This window comes from Limulus polyphemus, unplaced genomic scaffold (genome assembly GCF_000517525.1).
Source record: "Limulus polyphemus unplaced genomic scaffold, Limulus_polyphemus-2.1.2 Scaffold1471, whole genome shotgun sequence".
Lineage (NCBI taxonomy): Eukaryota > Metazoa > Arthropoda > Merostomata > Xiphosura > Limulidae > Limulus > Limulus polyphemus.
The window spans coordinates 119,204-124,716 of NW_013667081.1; the positions used below are offsets into that span (position 1 = coordinate 119,204).

General features: G+C 38.8%; 1 pseudogene; it reads left to right on the plus strand.

Moving 5' to 3' along the window:
• Positions 1-3,931, plus strand: part of LOC106463727 — a 12,372-nt pseudogene extending 8,441 nt beyond the window's left edge.
• The last annotated feature ends 1,582 nt before the right edge of the window (positions 3,932-5,513 follow it).

Here is a 5,513-nt window from a genome sequence, read left to right on the forward strand (position 1 = left end):
GTCTAGTCTAAGCCCTGTGACAAAGCACTATTGGGTGCAATGGGATCAGTTAAAGCTTGAAGATGGTATTCTTGTCCGGAGATGGGAAACTACATATGGGAAAGTGACGACTTGACAAACAGTTATACCGAGGAAGTTACGGGAAGTTGTGCTGCGCCATTCCCATGTTAATTTAACAGGAGGACATCTCGGAATTAAGAAGACATTGAGTCATCTACGACAAAGATTTTACTGGATAGGTATGAGGCGAGATGTGGAAGAATGGTGCAGGACATGCAGTACATGTAGTGCTAAAAGGGGACCCAAGCGTAAGGGATGCCCACCTTATGAAGAGTTGCCTGAAAATGTGTCAGAGTTTGTGAAAGTGTTATCGGAAAGGATGGATGATATCCACCATTAAGTGCGTTCAAACTTGAAAACGTCTGCTGATTCAATGAAGTTAACTTATGATAAGAGATCTACTGAAGTCAGCTTTGTACCAGGAGACAAAGTATGGTTGTATAATCCCAGGAAGACCAAAGGGAAGTCTCCTAAGTTGTCTTCTCCATGGGAAGGCCCATATGACATAGTGGATCGTTTCTCAGACGTGACTTTCTGGGTGAAATGTGGTCGGCGAGGTAAGCCAAGAGTGGTGCATGCCAACAGGCTTTGGCGTTATCACGGTCCAGGACATTTCAGTTGGGACGAAGTGGAAAACAGAACAAATGACGCTGCTGAAGACGTGCCACCTGAAGAAGCCACCGTCAAAGAAGAAACTCTACTCAGTTTTGAGAAAGGAAATGGTGAAGCTCTTGATGAAGTTACTACCACTGATGTGACTATTATCGACGATAGAACATTTCCTGATGAAGCAGATGAACCCCATATGAAGTAGAAGCCAACGAGACGGAGACCAGTACGGAAGAAGATACAACCCGTAAAATTAAGAGACTTCATTGAATTGTAATTTTGTGATTGTAATTCTGTACATTTAATTAAGTTATTGTTATTGGTTTATTGTGTGTGGTTATTGTTCGGGACGAACAATACTAAGGAGGGGGCAGTGTTGCGTCAGCGAGGTCACGTGACTAGAACTATCCTGTTCCTTCGGGAGTGCTCTAGCATTTGCTAGATTGGAGGTGGTCTGGTATATATATAAGATGGTCACGGCGTGACGTGAGAATATGTGTAGGTAGTGAGTAATTGAACTGCAGTCAGAGAGTATTGTTGAAGTTAACGTTCCTTGTTTTAGCGTTTGTTATAGAGCGACTGTTGAAAATAAGTGTATCAGTAAAGTTATATTCAGAAAGAATAAACCAGTTTTATTAAGAAAGGACTTGTGTCGCTAAAGTTTCGTGGAAACGAAGTTACGGAAAATCAACTAACGATCGGAGATGTAACAATACGTTTCCTGATCAAACCTCCAGTTATTTTTAGTGCTACTCATAACTGTAAAGTAAATACTAAAACTTGAGTATATCAAAGAATACAGAAGTAAGCTAAAAGTTTGATTCTCGGGTATTCTTTCTGTACCCCTTTGTATTCCTTTGTGTATTTCAGTAAAACAAATGGAAATGGTATTTTCCAGGATAAAGACACATACATGAAGAGAAGAGTTCAAAATTGAGAGTAGATTGTTATAAAAGTGAGAAACAAGGTCGAGAAGAAGAAGTAGTCTCAGAACATGTTTTCTGTCAATTCTGTAAAGGTTCATGTCTAGAATCTCGATCTAGCCACAAACTCAAAAAAGAGAACTCCACCCTCAGACCTCCAGTGCTGTTGAACAAGTTTTACACCCGATTATAACTTTTAACTCACAGAACAGAATAAACAAGATACAACCAAGTAGGGAGTTCTCTATACAACACCAAGACTGCTGCCAATCAGGGAATTCTTACTTCAACCCTAATCATTGTTACTAATGACCAGCTGAAGGAGACTAGGCATGGAATTGGTGAATGGACACAAGTCAACAATTTTGAGCTATCTCACCATCAGGAGAGACAACAAGCACTGAAAAGTAAAGATGGTGACCTGCATAGTAGACAAGAGCCTATCTGAATGAAAGGGATGCTGTTAAGATCACAATGGGTCATGGAAAACACTAGAGCCACAAAGAGCTGGAAGATGAGTTTCCTATGATAATTCGTTCTTCCACACAGGAACAGGGATCAAATGTTTGCCAAAACAAATGGATGTACACCAGCCCTGTCCTGTGATACTGTTCTCAGCCTGATATTGGTGAGATTCCACAGCCACAGGTGAAGAGAGGTGAAGCAGCTTTCTCCTCTTGTATTCAAGGGTACTTCTAAGACAGACCTAGACCATTTCCTTGAGTATTTCAAACATGTTACTGCATGGGATGGGTGACTCATGACAGACAATACAATACCTGGTGTTAAGACTAAACAAATGTTAAAATTCTGCAATCAACTGATAAAACCGGTACAATGCTGAGCGAGACGATAACTGCTTCGAGGCTTCACGAAGCAGTCGCGCACGTGCATTGTGTCAGCCAATGAAATGACTGGAATAGATGGTGTGAAGCATTTTGGCATGCACATGATCCTACGCCAACCAGTGTTTTAATTGTGTCAAATCAAGTGGCAAGTCGAAATTGTCTGTTTTAATTCAGATTTTGAATCCGATTTTTTTTCGAATTTACTCAGCCCTTCGTGTAATAGATAAATGGTTAGAGAAGTCAGTTGAAGTTGATGACAATGAGTCTTCGGTGAATCAAAACAAAGAAAAGTCAGGTCAATCAAAACGAAGAAAAGTGGTGAGAAAGTATGATTCCAAGTAATTAGAAATGGGATTTACATGGAATGGAGATGAAGAAGATCCACGACCACGATGTATTATTTGTTGTGATCAACTTTCAAACGAGAGCATGCGCCCAAACAAATTGCGTCGCCATATTGAGACGAAGCATCCCGAGTTGAAAGACAAACTCGTCGAATTTTTTGAAAGGATGCTAAGCAAGTTGAAGACAGAACAGAGTGTTATGCAATGTTACACCAAAGTTAATGAAAAATCTTTGTACGTGTCCTACCTAATCAGTTTGAGAATCGCGAAAGCTGGTAAGCCACATACAATTGGAGAGACTTTAGTTCTTCCAGCTATAAAAGATACAGTTAAAATTTTCTATGGTGATGAGAGTTAACAAGAAATTGAAACAATTTCTATTTCTAATAACACGGTCACATGTAGAATCGATGAAATGTCTCGATGGATAAAAAATCAGCTAATTCAAAGAGTTCGTGAAAGTACAATTTTCTCCTTACAACTAGATGAATCTACTGACGTACAAGGTCTGTGCCAGCTACTTGTTTTTGTGCGTTATATATGGAACTCCGAACCTCATGAAGATATGTTGTGCTGTGAACCAGTCAGTCGAAGTACTAACGATGATATTTTTAAGACTGTTGATACTTATATCAAAACAAAAGGTCTTGATTGGAATAAATGTGTCAGAATATGTACGGAAGGCGCACGGGCTATGTGTGGTAAAAACAGTGGTCTGGTGATTAGAATACTTGAACTTAATCCAAACGCATCATGGACTCACTGCAACCTTCACAGAGCAGCGTTAGTATCAGAATGTATATCTGATGATTTCAAAAATGTTTTGAACACTTCCATTAAAATAGTGAACTTAATAAAGTCAAAGCCATTGCAATCGCACTTATTTGAGAAGTTGTGCGAAGAAATGGGAAGCAATCATAAATCACTTCTTCTGCACACAGAAGTACATTGGCTCTCGAGGGGTAAAGTGCTAACAAGACTTACAGAACTCCGCGAAGAAGTTGCTATATTTCTGGAAGGTAAAAGCGATTTTGCGAGGTATTTGCGCAAGGAGGAATTTGTTCTGAGGCTCACGTATTTGGCAGATATTTTTTTAAAACTAAACGAACTGAATTTGTACTTGCAAGGAGCAGAAGGTATCAGCTAATGCTCAGACTTTTTATCACAAGCACATGAATAGATAAAAGTTTAAAATACACTGGTTTAGCTACTCCCCATCAAAGGTGAACATCTCCTACATTATATACAACTGCAATGGAAACTTCTTTGTTAGCAACAACTGGTTACTCTGACTGGAAACATGCTGCAAGGGACTTTAATCGGCATGAAACAAGCTGGCTGCATCACCAAATTTGTTATTTATAAAACCAAAAGTAGACAAAACATCAACAGAGCAGATGGAGTCAGAGAAAAAATATTGGCACTAAGTTCTAGTGTGTATTCTCTAAGTCATAAATTTTCTATCATCCAGAGAGTTAGCATTCAGTTTGTTTACTTTAGAGCAAAGCCACATTTGGGTTATCTGATGTGTCCACTGCAGGGAATCGAACCCAGGATTTTAGCATTGTAAGTCTCTATACTTTATCCTGACGATAAAGAGGTTATCAGCTACAAGATGGAGCACCCATTCAGATGCAATGCAAGCCTTAAAAATGGGGTACAAAACCATAACTCCTTTTTTCCATTACAGATGATGACACTGAAAAGCCTCAAATGTGCTTAGAGTGAAGAAGCCTTACGCTAAAATTGGAACAACTAAAAACAGGTATAATGATTGAATTATGAAGCATTATCCCAAATGGACATTCATAAAGGAATTACAAGATTCGTTACCCAAATATGAGGAAAACGGTAAACAACTGTCAGGATGTGAGACACACAAGGTTGAAAGCTCAAAGAAAAGGAAGAGAAATACACAATGGGATGCTGAATATTGTGTTTTGCATAATCTACTCAATATAAAGTTCAGATTTTAACAATAATTGACAAACTGTTATGTGCACTAGTCAACAGAATAGTGGCAATGAAAATGTCAGTTGCAATTACATGCCTACAGAAGACGTCTGCAATGCCAACAAAAACTTATTGGTATGTATCCTACAGAGTTGAAGAGTTGCACAGAGGAAGCATTTGTTCAGTTTGCTGCCTTCTGCAAAGCAAGGTTCATTGAAAAATAGTTAGAATCCAAGGAACAAAGTATGCTGAGAATGATATGCAACAATCTCTGAAATAAACTTTCCCAAACGTCCTTAAAATCTTAAGGATGTACCTGAGTCTCATGTAAAGCAATTGCTTGTGACAAAGATCATTCTCTACACTGAAAAGAATAAAGTACACACTTCTAACAACAATATACTAAGACAGGCTAAATGCCCTGGCACTTTTGTGCATAGAAAATGACTTCTTAGAATCACTCAGCAGCAAACAGATTCATAAATGCCTTTGCCACAAAAAGAGCCAGGAAGACAGTAGTTTAACCAAGTTCAGATGACATGATCTGCTACTACTCCTGGACATACTTTGCTACCTGTTTTTGTACAAGAAACAGTTTATCTCAGACATGGTTTCTATCATCACATTACACAGCACCAACACTTTAGACTGTATCTGTATTAAACCACAGAATATTATGTGTACATGTAGGTATTATCATTCTCTATGCCACATACATCCACAGTCCACTGTTTCTGGGCTCAATGTACACATCATTGGATGACTCTTCTATGGAA